The following is an 18,610-nucleotide window of genomic DNA, read 5'->3' as shown; positions in this document are numbered from 1 at the left end:
GATCATAAGTCCATCTGTTAGAGCTTCAGAATCATTATCAGCAACTCGTGCAATGTCAATGAGAGAAATGAAAAACTATTCTGTCACAAGCTTTCTCTGATGCACCCGTCAACCGTCCCCCACTTGTGCATCATCCTCGAGTCCCACTATCTCCAGGACCGCCTCCTCCTGTCCTCGCTCTTTCCCTCTTATTGTGAGCTCTCTTTTCCTGCAATGAGGGAGACAAGTGGAGTGTAAGTGAGAATGAAGGAGTGAGTGCAGAGAATCCATAGCATAGATGCTTAGGGGACAAAGATGAAGTGAGTTGGCAAGACCAAGGGCCCTCCCTGTGTTTTGTAAGTTGTTTTCATAGCATCACAGTGATAGGGAGTGTGAGGGCTGCATAGTCAAATAGTGGTGAATGTGACCATAGAGAGAGAGAGGGAATGGGTAAGTGTGCAGGGATGTCAGTGTCAGGTGGGATGTGGAGGAAGAGGTTGTTAAAGCTGAGTGCTGGTGAGGAGAGGCAATGGGGATCAGATTGAGGGTGATGGCAAAGTCAGACTCACTTTTCCAGTATGCAGAAGGTCATGAAACCTCTTCCTGCACTGGAGCCAGGTTCTGCGGATGGGGGACAACGAGTTCACCTCCTGGGCCACCTGGACCCACACAGCCTTGGTCTGCTGGGGAGGCTTCTTCCTCCCTGAAGAAGGGAAGAGTACCTTTTTATTGGCTCTTGCTCCCTCCACCAAAGCTTGCAGGGCGACGTCATCAAATCTGGGAGCAGACTTAGGTCTCCCACTGCTCATTCTGCCTCCAGGTCCCTCTCACTGTAAAGACCAAAAGGTTGGCAGTCTGCAGAAGAAGCAAGGCTTGCAGACCTTAAATGCAGTAGCATCGGAGGTGAGTTTCAGACTGAAAAAACTAATTGGGCCATGGGTTCCTACACGCTGGAACTCAATTGCCCAATTATGTGAAAATCGCATCAATTTCCCACATCAATTTGCAATCGGGTGGTTAACACGAAAAGCGCATGACACGATCCCAGCCCACCCCAATGACAAAATCCAGCCCGATGAGTCAAACAGCCTCCTACTGTGCTGTAATATTCCATGATTATGTGGGCTAAAAATTCTGGGGCTTAACGCCACCCTTTACTGGCAAAAAGTAGCGTAAAGAGGGCAGCCGCCGCTCTTTCGCCAGCTAGTGGCGGGGCTCGTGGCGTCCGCCATTTTGCAAGTCCGGGAGTGCTGTCGGTAACATTGATCACCCTGCAGATTGAAGTGAGGGAGAGGTGGCGTCAGTCGGCGTACAAAGCCAACGTTACAACACCTCAGCGCACTTGGACCTCAGCGTTGAGTTCAGCGCTGGTTCCTAAACTCGCCATGTAAACCTGGTGTGCAGCAAGTGACAGAGGCACTGTCAGCACCTCTTAAAGGGCCACACACATCTTTAAGGTATGTTTGCATTTAGCTTTTGGACTTTTTATTTTTTTGTTTTATTGAAGTAGTGGCTTGTTTCAATACACGTTAAAATTTTTAAGTGTGTACTGAGTGCTGCTGGACGCATGCAAGGCCTTGGATGATAAAGCAAGGCCTCGGAGAATAAAGAAAATGCTGTATGGCAACATCTGTGGAGAGAGAAACAGAGGTCATGTTTCAGGTAAAGATGCTGCCTGACTTGCTGAGCATTTCCAGCATTTTATGCTGTCATTTGAGACTTACAGCATCTGCTCACAGATGGAAGAGGAAGATGCAGAAGAGGAAGAAACAGAAGAGGAGAAAGCAGAATAGGAGGAAGCAGAATAAGGTTTGCAACCCAGGCAGCTCCTTTCTGGCATGCATATCTAAGATGGAATCATTCGCCTGCGGTCCCAGTGACCACAGCCCCAATTCCCCTTTCAACATTTGTCCCACACCTTGCCTTCCATCTGTTACTGACCATTTCAGCATCCTCTTGGTCACAATGCTGAAATAAAAGCCACCACAATGCTTTTCTTCTTCTTCTTCTTCTTTGTTGTCTTCTTCTTCTTCTGTTCTTCTTCTTCTTCACTCTCCTCTCCCTCTTCTTGGTCAACCATTGGCTGGGCAGGCTGCATTTCTTGGGTGTGTGAAATGAGGAAGGCACAAGGGTGGAGTTGTGGTGAGGGGACGGTGGGAAAACAAGAGGTACATGCGAAAAGATGGATAATGTATGAGGATACCAACATCATATATCCTTTCTGCCCCACCGCTAGCCAAGGCTTCAACCATGCCCGTGCCAAGAATGGCCTACATTGTCTCCTCCAAGGGGATGAGGTGAGGCTAGGAATGGGAGGTGTGCCTCATGATTGGTACAGATTGCTGATAGGTGAGTGACTGGGGGGTGTTGTGCATTGAGAAGTGTGTGAGGCTAGTGATGCAGTTCGTAGGAGATGGCTTTTGAAGATGCATTCATTGACCTTGGCCAGTGGTCTGAGTCATGAAGCTTCTTTGGTCACTGGAGCCAGGTGGTAGGGGTGACACTGCTGGAAGTGACGGCCTCGGGAGTGTGGTCCCACATTATTATTTCTGGAAGGCCTCCTGGTCCCTTTGGGTAGAGGACCTCTCTTGCAGTGTTGACCCCTTGCACAAAGTTGGAGTGCTGACTGTGAGACCCTGGGTGCCTCTTCTCTGACCTGTTGAGCCATTTGTATTAGTGCTGAAGCACATTTCCCATTTTTTGATGTGCGGAAGGGAATTTGACTTTAAAAGCTGAAGTCTCCCATTTGGGAATTCTTTTTAATGTTACTTTATTAAAAAAGCCATTAAGGGCTGAAAACTGCATTTAAAAAAAATCATTTTTATGCGTATCAGTTCAGAAGGCCTTTTTAATGCATTGCCCTTTTAATTTCCCACAATGACTCGTGAAGTCTATAGCCTTACTTTCAGAGGCTGTTGGAAGCTGAAACGTCGCTTCTGAACGGCTTCACCTCCAATGCCTGCACTAACGCCACCAGGAGGACGTTACACGGTGAGGTAGCGCTGGGCTAAAAATCTTCAGCCCCCCACAGTGCGAATTTTTCTCTTCTACCTCTTCGACCATTTTCAGCGGCCATTAACCCGAGGCCATGGTGACACCCGCAACTCTCGTGGCAGCCATGAATTTTTAGCCCTCTGATTCTATGGCCTAGAAATATCGGCTGTTTAGCGCCACCGGGTACCACCAGATTTAGGTTAAAAAATGGCTGCTGCCTCTCTTCCGCCCGCTGCTGGCGGGTCCCACAGCGGTCCCCATTTTCAGATGGCCGGCAGCGCTGCTGATGTCGGCGCTCGCCAAAATTATGTAGATGATGCAGATCGTGACGTCAGTGAGTGTGCAATGCTCACTTAACACCCAATCTGTAAGTTTTGACTTCACCGCTCCACTTACTGGTATGCTTTAAGTGCGATAAGCTGAGCAAGTGTTGAGAAGCAGGAAGGAGCTTCCAGTTGTATTTAAAGGAATCATTAGCAACAACTTGCATCTAACATGTTTCTGCAGTTTGACTGGCTCTGTGCAACTTTCTGCAACTCCAGCAGCTTTATTAACTTCTTTCAAGTTTATAAGGTAACAGGGAATGTTGTTGCAAGTGAAGAACACCTTCATTCTTATTTAAAGGCTTCTGCTCACAACACTTGCTCGCAGTCATCGGAGCTCTACTGGCAGTCTCCCTCGCGCTCAATATCTTAGGGAGAGGGAGCAGAGGCAGCAAAGAAGATGAGAAGATACGTGCAGAGGGAGGAGGAGTGGGGCCAGGAGGACTCAACAGGAGGCCATACCCAACTACAGTCTTCAGAGAGCACTTCTCTTATATCCACTTAAGCCAGGAGCAGTTTATTCAGAGGCTTCGCTTCACCAAGGAGATGGTCACAAAATTCTGCCTCCTTCTGCAACAAGACCTGCAGCCTGAGAGCAGGGTGACCACGGCTCTCCCAGTGGCAGTCAAGGTCACCATGGTCCTTGATTTCTTTGCCAGTGGATCCTTCCAGTCTGCAGCAGGAGACATAGCTAACATCTCACAGTTCGCCATCCATCGCTATATCCAGGAGGTCACTGAGGCTCTCTACACCAGGAGAAGGGATTACGTTGTCTTCTCTCTGAGCAGAGAGAAGCAGGACAAGCACACATGTGGCTTTGCCAGGAAAGTAGGCTTCCCCATGGTGCAGGGCGCCATCGACTGCACCCAAGTGGCTTTGCGAGCGCCATATAACAATCCTGAGATTTTCCGTAACTGCAAAGGCTACCACTCACTTAATGTGCAGTTGGTGTGCGACCACACCCAGTGCTTCCTGATGGTCAATGTCCACTATCCTGGCAGCAGCCATGATGCCTTCATCCTGTTTAATTCCAGTGTGCCAGCAATCTTCCAGCCACCACATGAAACTCGAGGGTGGGTGATTGGAGACAAGGGGCTGGATTTCCTCAATGGAGATGTGCTGTAGGCGGGACTTCTGGTTTCTGAGTTTCAGTCCTACCCCCAGTGATGTCTGACCAACCCATGCTATTTTCCCTTGATTGGCCTTGTTACGCCTGCCCTGCGGGCTTACCAGCCAATTAAGGGAAAGCCGGTGACAGATGATGTCAGCGAAAAAGTTTTGACAGATGAATTGTCAGCGTTTGACAGCTTTGAGAAGCTGTCAAACGCTGACAATCTCTGTTCTAAGGTGAGCCCTTGCACACAGGCCCACCAAGACCTCTCTCCTCAGCAGAAAGTAGATGGCGGCTGTATCTGAGAATGCAGCAGCCATTCTGTTAAGTCTGTGTGTTCTAGTTGTAATTACTAACACAGACTACAAGATTAAAGTTCAACAGGTCTTTACTGGTTGGAGGTCAGGACTATACTAAATATAATATTACTACACAGTGCTTATATACCGGTGGTCACCACCGGTATTACGTATACAGCAGCCAGAGAAAGTAGTACATCTCTTAAGGTGGAACAGGCTTAAGTTCTCTTAAGGTGGAACAGGTTACATACACCACAATCCTCCCTTTTTAGCTTAACAGTCATATCCCCATGTAACATAACATCATAACATATATACATATATAACTTCAGGTATAAACAGTTCAAAGGTTCAGTCTCTCAGGAGGCCTTCTGATTCGGTTTGGATAACGCCTTTCAGTGGTCTCTGATTCCTGTTGCTGAGGTGACTCCTCTAGTTGGTCTCCCATGCATTGGGTGTTATCATCATCAGGTACATTCCCTGCCGAGGTTGATGCTTCAGGTTCATTAACGTCTTCCACAGTTGTCTCTGTCACAACCATGGGTTCGACCCTTGCTCTCGATTCTACCAGTTGATCCGCATGACGCCTTATCACATTGTTACCAATATCTACTGTGTACATCAGAGGTCCTTGTCTGGCCCGAATTGTTCCGGACTGCCATTTTTCGTTTCCATAGCCCCTTGCCAACACTGGTTGTCCTACGTCGAAACTTCGAGTGGTCTTGTTATTAATATGCCGGAACTGTTTGTTTTCCACTTCCCTCCGCACATTTGGTTTTAACAAGTCCAACCTGGACCGCAACCTCCTGTTATAAAACATCATGGCAGGACTTTGGTTAGTCACTGCATGAGCGGCGTTTCGATAAGCCATTAGGAAATTGTCCACCTTGTGCTGTAGCGGAATCTGATCATCGTTCATGGCCTTTATTGCCTTTTTGAATGTTTGGACAAATCTCTCGGCCAACCCGTTTGTCGCCGGATGATATGGGGCAGAGGTATAATGTTTCACCCCATTCTTCTTTAACAATTTTTGGAATTCTTCCGACACGAACTGTGGTTCGTTGTCCGAACAGATCTGTTCTGGCAATCCGTTCCTTGCGAATATTGTTCTTAACACCGCAATTGTCTTTTCTGAAGTAATGGTATTCATCTTGATCACTTCTGGCCATTTGGAATGTGCGTCCACCGCAATTAGGAACATGGAGTCCATGAATGGACCAGCAAAGTCAATATGTATGCGTTGCCATGGGGCTGAAGGCCATTCCCATGGGTGTAGTGGTGCGATCGGAGGTGCATTTTGCACTTTTTGGCACCCAGCGCAGCTTTTCGTCAACTCCTCTATCTGTTGGTCAATACCCGGCCACCATACATAAGCCCTCGCAAGACTTTTCATCTTAACTCCCCCCAGATGACCTTCATGCAGTTCTTTTAGAACTCTTTCCCTTAACTTGGGAGGAATAATCACTCTTGTCCCGTACATCAAAGTACCATGGCAGACGGACAGCTGGTCTCGCCTTGCCGAGAATGCCGGTAACAGAGGATCACCACGTGTTGGCCATCCTTTCACTGTCACCTCGTAGACTCTGGACAGTGTCGGGTCGTTCCTGGTTTCTCTTTCAATACTTGCATTGGTGACTGGTAAACACTCGATGATGGTCGAATGAAATAACTCAACAGCGTCAACTTTCGTCGTTTCTTCTTCTTCAGGTAGTGGCAGGCGCGACAGCCCATCAGCATTGCCATGCTGCTTCATACCTTTGAGTACTGCCCCAATACCATATGGAGAAGCATCACAAGCCAACCGAATAGGCAGTGTCGGGTTGAAGTGAGCCAACACTTCCTCTGAGGTGATCAATTCTTTGCTTTTGCGAAATGCCTTCTTACAGTTTTCGCTCCATTCCCATGGTACCCCCTTCTGTAAAAGAGCGTTTAGCGGGTGCAGTACCGTGGATAGATTTGGTAGAAATTTATGGTAATAGTTAATCAATCCTAGAAACGACCTCAACTGAGAGACATTATCCGGAGCGGGAGCCTTTACAACTGCCTCTATCTTGTCAGGAGACTTATGAAGCCCCTCCCGGTCAATGACATGACCACAGTACGAGATCCGCTTCTGGAAGAACTCACATTTCTGCCGATTAACTCTAAGTCCATACTCTTTCAGTCTGTTGAGCACCAGTTCCAAGTTTGCGAGGTGTTCTTCATCACCATCACCTGTAATCAGAATATCATCCAGGTAACATTGTGTGCCTGGAATTCCCTGTAATACCTGCTCCATGGCCCTCTGCCAAATTGCTGGAGCCGATGCCACTCCAAAAACCAGCCTATTGTACCGGTACAAACCTCGATGCGTGTTGATCGTGAGGTATTGGCGTGACTCTTCTTCAACCTCCATCTGCAAGTACGCCTGCGCCAGGTCTATCTTGGTGAAGTGTTTCCCGCCAGACAACGAAGCAAAAATATCCTCAATCCGCGGAAGCGGATACTGCACCGTGTGAAGCACCGGATTAACGGTGATTTTGAAATCTCCACAGATGCGAACCTTCCCTGGTTCTCCTGGCTTGTTGCTCGAAGGACGTTTCATAACGGGAACAATGGGCGTAGCCCACTCACTCCAATCTACCTTAGACAGTACACCTGAACATTCTAGTGCTTCCAGTTCCGCTTCTACAGTAGGTCGTATTGCATAGGGTACCGGTCTGGCTTTAAAAATTTTTGGGTGTGCATGTTCATCAATCTTGATGTTTGCCGTAATTCCTCTCAGTGTTCCCAGTCCCTGCTGGAACACCTCTTTAGCATCATCCAATATTTTGGACAATCATTTAGGTTTGACATCTGTTTCCCCGGAATCTACCGTTAGTGCCTTCAAGGAGTGCCAGTCCATATTCATTTTCCTAATCCACTCCCGTCCCAGTAGTGGTGGACCTCCTTCAGGTAGCACATATAAGTCCATTACTTGGCTTTCTTCGCCCTTGTGGACCACTTTTACCTCTATCTTTCTGATGGGGTACACTCTTTGCCCCGTGTATGTTTTCAATATAATCTCCGTATCCCGTAGGGGAATATGTTGGAATAACCTTCTGTAATCTTTCTTATTCATGACCGTCAATGCCGATCCAGTGTCCAATTCCATCTTTACTTGGACTCCTGCTATCTGAAGGGTGACCCAAATTGTCTGGAGATCTGCATCCTTACCAACGTTGTGTACTCTTAAGCTACCCAGTTCATTACTGCTAGCGTCTGAATCTGACTTCTGTTCGGTCGAACTGTTCTTTGTCACCTTGTGTACCTTTATGTATTTTCCTTGCGGTGACTTTTTGTTGCTGGTCTTCTTTCCTGACCGGCATACTTTAGCTATGTGGCCAAGCCTGCCACACGTTCTGCATTCTTGGTTTTTAAACCAACACTGGTTCTGATCGTGCGTTGTCTTTCCACAACGATAACATTTTACAGTACTCAAACCCAATTTATTTGTACTGAGTTCCGGTGACCGTAGCTGCATTACTGCCGTGCCTCTCGCTGCGGCTTCGTGTGCTGCTGCCATTGTGACCGCTTTCTCAAGCGTCAGCTCATTCTCCTCGAGCAGTCGCTTTTGTGTATCTTCTTTTAATTAACCACACACAAATTTATCTCGTAGCGCCTCTGTCAGTCTCGTTCCAAACTGACAGTACTTTGCTAGCTTACGCAATTCCATTAAGTATTCAGCATTGCTTTCATCCTTCAGCTGCCTTCTGCTGTAAAATGTAAATCGTTCCGCTAGCATCAGCGGCGTGGGGTTTAGATGATTTTTCAGGACAGTAACAATCTCCTCAAATGTCTTATCCGCTGGTTCATCTGGTGATAAAAGGTGTTTCAATTGCCCGTATGTCTTCGCACCCATTAAGTTTAATAATGTTAGTGCTTTCTCTTCATCTGGGATTTTATTTGCTTTACAATAATTTTGTATGCGTTCTACATACATGGCCCAATCTTCGATGTCGCTATCAAAGGTATTAATGTTCCCATGTTTGGGCATCGTTGCAATTTAATTTATTTTAATTTTTATCCAAGATGGCGGCTTCCCGCTCTTATCTTCGTCCTCCGCCTACAAAATGGCGGTTTTCCCACGCTTGGCAGTCTTCACCCATCCCCCGACGCTGTCTCCGTTTCACCCCGGCTCTCGCGCCTTCAGTTGCCCCAGATGCTGCACCTTTTTAGCCCGAATGCGGCCCGGCCCTTATCACCAGCCGCGATCGATGTCCCCGCGCTGCGCCTTTCGGCCCGAATGCGGCCCGGCCCTTATCTCCGGTCACGATCGATCTCACTGCCCTTATTCCTCCGTCTTCCCTCCCCGTCTGTACAGCCAACGCGGCCGACTTTCTGGTCGCGTCGCTGCCCGGCTTACCCACCACCGAGGTAGAAAGAAGATAGCTGACAGCCGCTGATGGAGGCTTCGAGTTCAGGATGTCTTCTGCACTCTGGTTTCTCGATGTCTGCCATGTCTTCCAGCAGGGTGATGAGGGTGGAAGCCTCTCTTCGACGTCCGTTCTGTGGACGAAGCCGCCGTGGATATAAACTGCCGCAGGGTAAGAATCGGACTCGTCGCCACTGTTAAGTCTGTGTGTTCTAGTTGTAATTACTAACACAGACTACAAGATTAAAGTTCAACAGGTCTTTACTGGTTGGAGGTCAGGACTATACTAAATACAATATTACTACACAGTGCTTATATACCGGTGGTCACCACCGGTATTACGTATACAGCAGCCAGAGAAAGTAGTACATCTCTTAAGGTGGAACAGGCTTAAGTTCTCTTAAGGTGGAACAGGTTACATACACCACACATTCTGTCTTCTCTGCCGTTGAGATGAGGCACCTCCAGATCCTCAAAGGTTGAAGCCTGCAGAAAGAAGCAAAGGTAAGAAAACTTTTTCCAACACTTTACACTCACCTCTCATACTTACTTGTCCACACTTGCACCCATCACTCAGCTCTACAGCTGACATTTCGACCCCTCTCACCCCCGCAGACCCACTGCTCGCCTCGCTGACCCTGGTGAGGTTCGCAGCCATCGGGAAGCTCGCAATTGCAGGCGTAAAATGGGGAAAAGCCTCAAAACTGCCTGTTAACTACCTGTTAACAGGCAGTTAATTGGCTCTAATCCCCTACCCGCCTCGAGAAGACAGGTCCCTGCGCGACTCGGGGACCTGCCTCCCGGGAAGATGGCACAGAGGTGGGTTGGGAGCGGGGTCGGTACCCGCTCCCAGTTTCTGCCATTTTCCATGCAGTTCCGCCTCCATGCCCGCCGCCCCCAGGGCTGGGAAAATTCCCCCCATGGACTATCCGTTCTGCACCTGGCTGATGACTCCCCTCTGAAATTAGGGAAATTAGGGATAGCATAAGATCTAAGGAGAGGACATATCAATTGGCCAGAAAAAGCATCAAACCTTAGGATTGGGGGGACACAAATAACCTCCCAGAGATGTTGGGGAACATTGGGTCTGATGAGAGGGAGGAATTGAATGAAATTAGTATTTGTAGGGAAATGGTGTTAGGGAAATTGACGGGATTGAAGGCCGATAAATCCTCAAAGCTTGATAATCTACATCCTAGGGTACTTAAGGAAGTGGACCTAGAAATAGTAGATGCATTGCTGGTCATCTTCCAAAATTCTATAGATTCTGGAACAGTTCCCATGGATTGGAGGGTAGCTAATGTAACCCCACTATTCAAAAAAGGTGGTAGAGAGAAAATGGGGAATGATAGACCAGTAAGCCTGACATCGGTAGTGTGGAAAATGCTAAAGTCCATTATAAAAGATGTAATAGCAGAGCACTTGGGAAAACAGTGACAGGATCGGACAAAGTCAACATGGATTCACAAAAGGTAAATCGAGCTTGACTAACCTACTGGAATTTTTTGAGGATGTAACTGATAGAATAGATAAGGGAGAACCACTGGATGTGGTGTATTTGGACTTTCAGAAGGCTTTCGATAAGGTCCCGCATAAGAGATTAGCACGTAAAGTTAAAGCACATGGGATTGGGGGTAAGGTACTGACTTGGATAGAGAACTGGTTGGCAGACAGGAAGCAAAGAGTTGGAATAAACGGGTCTTTTTCCGAGTGGCAGGCAGTGACTAGTGGAGTACCGCAGGGATCAGTGCTAGGACCCCAGCTATTCACAATATATATTAATGATCTAGACAAAGGAACTAGATGTAATATCTCCAAGTTTGCAGACGACACAAAGCTTGGTAGGCGTGTGTGCTGTGAGGAGGATGCCGAGAAACTCCAGTACAGGTTATTAATCCCTTATCCGAAACCCTTGGGGCCAGATGTGTTTCGGAATTCGGAATTTTTCGGATTTCAGAACGGTAGGGGTATCTGCAGCTCTTTTTGACATTTTCACAGTGAAATTAAACTCAAAATCACAAAATAACAAAAAATATCAGAGAGCAGCAGACGCACGTGTGACTGGTAGCAGCGTGGAGACACAACTGACGCCTCACACCTGCGTGGGTCAAACATCGGCCGTGTCGGGTCATGTTTGGCGCCACTCAGGTCATGTCGTGCACACGAGTGACGCTCCACAAAAAAACTTTCGGTTTTCAGAGCTTTTCGAATTTCAGAATTGCAGATAAGGGATTGTGGACCTGTATGATTTGGACAGGTTGGGTGATTGGGCAGATGCATGGCAGATGCAGTATAATGTGGATAAATGCGAGGTTATCCACTTTGGTGGCAAAAACAGGAAGGCAGATTATTATCTGAACGGCAATAGATTGGGAGAAGGGGAAGTGCAACGAGACCTGTGTGTCCTTGTGCACCTGTCGCTGAAGGTAAGCATGCAGGTGCAGCAGGCGGTTAAGAAGGCAAATGGCATGTTGGCCTTCATAGCGAGAGGATTCGAGTATACGAGCAAGGATGTCTTGCTGCAGTTGTACAGGGCCTTGGTGAGACCATTATTGTGTGCAGTTTTGGTCGCCTTATCTGAGGAAGGATGTTCTTGTCATGGAGGGAGTGCAGCGAAGATTAACCAGACTGATACCTGGGATGGCAGGAATGACATTTGAGAGATTGGGTCAATTGGGCTTATATTCACTGAGTTTAGAAAAATGAGAGGGGATCTCATTGAAACTTATAAAATTCTAACAGGACTAGACAGACTAGATGCAGGAAGGATGTTCCCGACGGTGTGGGAGTCCAGAACCAGGGGTCACAGTCTAAAGATAAGGGGTAAGCCATTTAGGACAGAGATGAGGAGGAATTTCTTCACCCAGAGAGTGGTGAACCTGTGGAATTCTCTACCACAAAAGGCAGTTGAGGCCAATTCATTACATATATTCAAGAAGAAGTTAGATATATTTCTTAAGGCTAAAGGGATCAAGGGATATGGGGAGAAAGCAGGGACAGGGTACTGAGTTTGGATGATCAGCCATGATCTCATTGAATGGCGGAGCAGGCTCGAAGGGCCGAAAGGCCTACTCCTGCTCCTATCTTCTATGTTTCTATGTTTCTGCATCCTCACCACTCATGCCCAGCACTCATACAATGACAGCCATGCTTCTACCAGTAACCTCATCGAGCAGACCATCGGGCTACTGAAGCAATGGTTCCGCTGCCTTGACTGCTCAGGAGGAGCCCTCCAGCACTCGGCATTGTGGGTGTCCCATTTTGTGATGGTCTACTGCATGCTTCACAACTTGGCTATCATGAAGGCGCAGCCCTTGCCACCAGGGATTGCGGGACCCCCTTAGAAGGAGGCTGAGGGAGAGGAGGAAGAGGGGGACGACGAGGAAGATATTCAAGAGGAAGAGGACAATGACGAAGAGGGAGGGAGGAGGCAGCTTCCAAACCCCCTTCCAGACGGGCTGTCCGTGAACACTTCATCAAACTCTGATTCCAATGAATGAAACCCCAGATCCCTATTGCTCACCACATCCCCATCATACCATCCCTCTATCATGGAGTATCACAGTGTCCTCCTGGGCACCAAGCTGAAATGAGACCCACCACAAAAGATTCAAACAAAATTAATAAATTGATCAAAAATCAATTTACACATACAATATGAAGTAATCACCCTTGTGCAATCCCTTAGTGCCTGTCGTTTGGGTGCCCTTTCCTGAACTAGTGCTTCTATGAAGTGCTCCCCCAGTGACTGCAGCATGTCTGGTGGAAGGCTACTGAGTTTCCATGGGGGAGACTTCAGATGCCCTTGCAGGATGATCTCGAGCAGCTCTCTCCCTAGAAGACTGTAGACTGCACCACCTCAGCATGGGGCATCACCAGTCTGGGCTGGCTGGCTAACAGACAGTGGCAAGAGCAATGGCGAAGTGGCAGAGGTGGGAACAGAAATACTGTCATCTTGAGAGAGGACAGCAGGGTCCTGTTCCACTAACCCACTGCCACTCCCCCGGGGCGGCACCTCAGCATTCCTAGCAATCTGTTGGAGGACAGATTGCTGGCCTGCTACAAAGCCCAGAAAGCCCTGTTCAAAGGTGGTAAACCCAGCCCTGATGACAGCAGTCAGAGCTTGTGTGGCTTCAAGCTGAGACTGCATGAGAGCAGTCTGAGTAGCAATGGCACCAAGCAGAGACTGCATGAGAGCAGTCTGATCTGCCGCTGCAGCACTAAGATGTTGAGTCGCTTCCACCTGTGCTGCAATGGAAGCTGCAAGATCGCCCATCATGCGCACCATCACGTCTGGTTTGCCACAGTCTCTTTGGGAGTGTACCATCATTTCCAACCTGGCAATCCTGGGCTCCATGCTCTACACAGAGCCCTGTGCAATGTTGGAGGCGGACTCCGCCATGCTCCTTGACATTGCTGAGGCTCTCTGGCAGGCTTGCCATGGCACTCATCAATTCGGTGGGCATGCCCATCACCCTTCTTCTGAAGGCCTCCCCATTGAGGTCCTCATCTGAGTCCTGTGCAGCAGAACTCGTGCATGAACTCACCCTTCGAGGAGCAGGCCCCGGAGCTATCCTTTACCCCTGGCCTTGCTGCAGCCCACATGTGCCTGGTGGTGGGGGGTGGTGGTGGGGGCAGGATGCCGGAGGGGAGCCAGAAATGCATGCATACAACATGAGTAGCTTGAAAGTGAGAAATGATTGTGGGGTGAGGGGAACGTGGGATATGAAAAGAAGGATTAGGAGTGAACATACCGTTGTTGTCCCCAAGGGGTTGAACCTCACCGCTTGCCACAGCATCAACCATGTGCTGCCCAATTACCTGGAGTACTCACTCCTCCAGCTGGCTGAAGTCCTGCATGTTAGCCTGGCCACCCACCTGTCTGCTGCTACTCCCGGCGATTGTATGCCAGATTGGCTTGCAAGAGAAAGAGAAGTGTGTGAGTGTGGTGCAATGTGTTTGGGTAATGTGCTTGCCATAGTTAAATAGCTGTCAGTGTGTGCAAGGCGTGAAATGTGGGTGTGAGTGTTGCAGCAGTGATAAGGTTGTGAGGGTGAAGTAAAGCCCTGATTGTGAGGTGTGAGGTGATAGGTAGAGATTGTTGGTAGGTGAGTGCTGGGGGTGTGGTGTATTGAGCAGAGTGTGAGGCTTGTGGTGCAGATGGTGGCATTTGCTGAAGCCTCCACTTACCTTGACCACCCGTGTGAGATCATTAAACTTCTTCCTGCACTGGATGGCAGTCCCGGGGACCACAGTGCTGGCCATCATATGGTCCGCAATCTCCTGCCACATCATTCGGGATGTATAGGGTGAGGGTTTCCTGCCAGTTTGTGGGTAGAGGACAGCCCACCTCCTCTTTACGGCGACTACGAGTGCCTCCAGAGTTGCATCGGAGAACCTGCTGGCTCTCTCCCTAGTGTAACAATCTGTCATGTGTACAGATCTCTTGCTTGTCCTTGAGGTTCTCTGCTTGTTGGGGTAACTGCAAGCCCAACTGCCCTGACAATGAGGTGCTGCAGCATCAATGCACCTCCTCTTTAAGTAGTGGAAAAAGCCTTTGCCAAACATGACTGTGAATTAGACCGGCCCTGATATTGGTTCTGTGAGGACTGGAACTTGGTGAACCCAACTGCAAGAAGGCAAACTGAGGCAGAGGTTAGGTTGCAAAAACAAAGATAGACTTTACTTGAAATAAACAAAATAACAACAGCACAGATACAGGCCAGCAAAAGGAATCACAAGGCAGTGAAACTCAAGATTGAGCAATGAACATAAACGAAGCACCACTTAAATAGTAGGCATATAACCATGCACAGGTGAGTACAATTAGGAATAAAGAAGGGCACAATTAAGAGTTCATGGTGCCCTCTGGTGGTGAGGCGAGACAGAATCTGGGTCATTCCTGACAGGTTCACCTGTTGAGTGTTAAACCAATGAGCAACAGTTTTAGTGCTGAAATCATGGCTATAATCATGTTACTGAAGAGTGAGCATGAATTTTGTGTGCTACCTAGACCATTTTAAGGTGGCGCAGCTTAACATCATTTGGCCTTAACACTGCCATTTTTGTGGCTATATCCAATTTCTAAACCATAGTATTTAGTTGAACTATAACTGAAAAAAATCATCTGGGCAACTGTCATCTCATTACTTCTGTGAGGAACTGGACTTTATATTTACATGCAGCTTGCTTTAGGGGTTCCTCCAACTCTTATGAATTTACTGCTTGAAATATTTTATGCTAGACAAGTTGCTACAGTGACTGAATCGGGCCCATAGCACTCTCAGTGATGCTTGTTTTAGTTAGCTGTGTTAACATTGGTTGCTCTGCTATGATTTCTGGCAGTTCGTGTATTTCAGTTACAGATTCTTCTGTTAAAATCTCACTTACAAGATTGAAGTAGAATGAGCATCACCTACTTAAGTGATACATTAATGTATGTAGGCTGAATAATCTCTGTTAAAATGCTTACTTTTAATTATTTTTTGTTGACTTGTGTTAAAACTGTAACACGAGGGTGTATTGAAGAATTATCTTAACCAGTCATTAGGTTTTACAAGCCACCACTTAGAAATGCTTCTTGTAGATTTCCTAGGAACTGTTTCAAAATGGTCTGAAAAATATTTTCCATTTGAAATAGCAAAACAAATCTTTAAACCAAATATCTTCCAAGGATCCATGGACCAGAATATTGAATTGAACAATATACTCTCACTATAAACAATCAGACCACCTTCAGATTTCTACCAAATATTATCATTAGTTGTTTTTTGAATGTATGTTAGTTGGCTCGACAAGTGAGTGCAGCATAGTCAATGGAGAGTAATATTGGGCAGGGTGTAAAACTGTCGTTCCATCCGACCCTATGGGTTTCCCGCCTGGTGAGTTAGGGTAAATTTACCCACTCTGTCTCTGGTGATAGATTCCCCACAATAGGTGTTAAACTGACAGACCTGTAGTTACCTGGTTTCTCTCTCTCTTAACTAATGTAGTGATATTTGCAATTTTAAACAATAACAACAGCAAATTGCATTTTGCAGCAACTTTAACATTGGCAAATGTCATAAGGCACTTCATAGGAGTGTAATAAGACAAAAAGAGACACAAGCAAAAGAAGGAGCTATTAGGACAGGTCATGTAGTGTATGTGCCTTTAAGAGCCCCATGTGTACTGTAATGCCGGTAATGGCCACTCGGGCTATATAAGCCTGTATATTGTGTTGTATCAGTTAGTTCCCCTCCAGACTTTGTTTAGTAAACACCTATGAAACCAACTCCTGTCTTCAGTGTCTCTATCAACACACAGACACAACAGTGGCGACGAATTGGAAATGGACTTACCTGCAATTCGGCAGCACCTCAAGGACATCGATTCCTCTGGCGTCCAAAGTTGAAGAAAAATCAAGAAAAAGAAAAAGCTGTGGTTTCACCAGCTAGCCAAGCTGGTGGCAGGTACTGCAATAATCCTTCCTGGGCATCGGGCTGGGGCTCCGGCGGTGTCTCTACAGCTGGGCCAAGCAGCGAAATCGGAGGCAAGCAGTAACAGACGGGGAGGGAGCACTCGGGAGACGGCTGGCGCTGCAAGCAGGTCGGCGTTCAGACCTAGAGAGAGAGTCCGGCGGGAACGAGTCTCCAGCTGTAAATAAATAAATAAAAAGAACGGAAACCTCGGAAAACAGTGTTGTCATCGGCAGCAGCGGCGGGGAAGCGCGGGAAGTACCATATCTTTTTTGCAGAAAAGAAAGAAAAGCAGGAAGCGCCATTTTATTTCTAGGATGCCTAAGTCTGGCAATATTGATGCTTTTGATAACGAGATAGAGGATTGGACCACATATGTGGAAAGAGTGGAGGTGTATTGCACCGCAAATGGAATAGAAGATGAAAGAAAAGCTTCAGTACTGCTAAATCTAGTGGGCGCAAAGACATACGGGCTGTTACGAAATTTAATCACTCCAGCCAAACCAAAGGACAAGAATTTTAAAGAAATTGTTGATACCCTACAGGAGCACTTAAACCCAACACCACTGCTGATAGCGGAATGATTCAAATTCTTCAAGAGAAATCAACACAAGAATGAAAGTAACGCTGATTACCTCACCGAATTAAGAAAGCTATCAAAACACTGCCAATTCGGGGCAGGACTAGTAGATTATCTTCGAGACAAATTCGTCTGCGGTCTCTTAAGTGAAGGAACACAGAAAAGGCTGCTTTCTGAAAAAGATTTAACACTGGACAAGGCTTTCAGTATGGCTGTGTCATACGAAGCAGCCGCAAGAGGAGCTGCAGAGATACAACAAAAGACACAGGACTTCAGCACCCATGAAATGACACAGGGTTTCGAAAGATGTTATCGCTGCGGCAGATCCACCCATGACCAGAGGGACTGCTGGTTCAAGGACAAAGCATGCAGGTAATGCGGAAAGATTGGACACATTGTACGGGTATGCCGATCGGGACAAAAAAAATCCACAGACAGGAAAAAAAAATCAATAAAGAAAAGTACAGAAAGGTACAAATGATGACGGACAGTAGCTCCGAAGACCAGAAGAGCGATAGCGACTCCGAAAACAAGAGACTAAGCTGTCTCAAATTACATAATGTAATTGCCAAAGATGATTACCAGACCATTTGGGTTACCCTCACAATAGCAGGGTCCCCAGTTAAAATGGAGCTAGATATAGGATCAGCTCTGACCGTCATAAATCAACAGGATTACGAGCGGCTATTTCCGCATATACCTTTAAAAGACACATCCATTATCTTGAAAACATACACGGGGCAGAAAGTATACCCCAAAGGAAAAATAAGGGTGCCTGTTGTATACAACGGCAGGGAAATACAAAAGTTGTATTTATACATTCTACAAGATGGTGGTCCACCGCTGTTGGGACGTGAATGGATCAGAAAAATACATTAAGACTGGCACTCCATTCAGGCACTGACGGTGACCAGTAAGAAAAAAAATGATGATGACGTCATACCTGAATGATTAAAAGACATCTTGGCCAACGCCAAAGTAGTGTTTCAAGAGAAACTAGGAACCTTGAAAGGCATCACCACCTCAATAAAAGTGGAAGGTGCAGCAATTCCCAAGTTTTTTAAGGCAAGACCGGTGCCATACACAATTCGTCCAGCAGTCGAGGCAGAGCTGGAGAATTTGGAAAAGGCAGGCGTATTATCCAAAATAGATTGGAGAAGTGGGCAACACCCATCGTTCCAGTCATGAAGAAAGCATTGAATAATGATAAATCTGAAGAACAGAGTAAAATTCGCATCTGTGGAGACTTCAAGGTGACTGTAAACCCGGTCCTTCACACGGTACAGTATCCTCTTCCGAAGATAGAAGATATTTTCGCCTCACTATCCGGAGGGAAACGTTTCACCAAAATTGACTTGGCACAGGCATATCTACAGATGGAGGTTGAAGAGGCCTCTAAAAAATATCTCACGATAAATACACACAAAGGTCTGTACCAGTACAATTGACTGGTTTTCGGAGTAGCATCCGCTCC

This window comes from Somniosus microcephalus, chromosome 2 (assembly GCF_052327205.1).
Source record: "Somniosus microcephalus isolate GS21.2 chromosome 2, FLI_Smic_1.0, whole genome shotgun sequence".
NCBI lineage: Eukaryota > Metazoa > Chordata > Chondrichthyes > Squaliformes > Somniosidae > Somniosus > Somniosus microcephalus.
The sequence above is the reverse complement of the archived record's forward strand: the minus strand, read 5'-3'. Positions refer to the sequence as shown.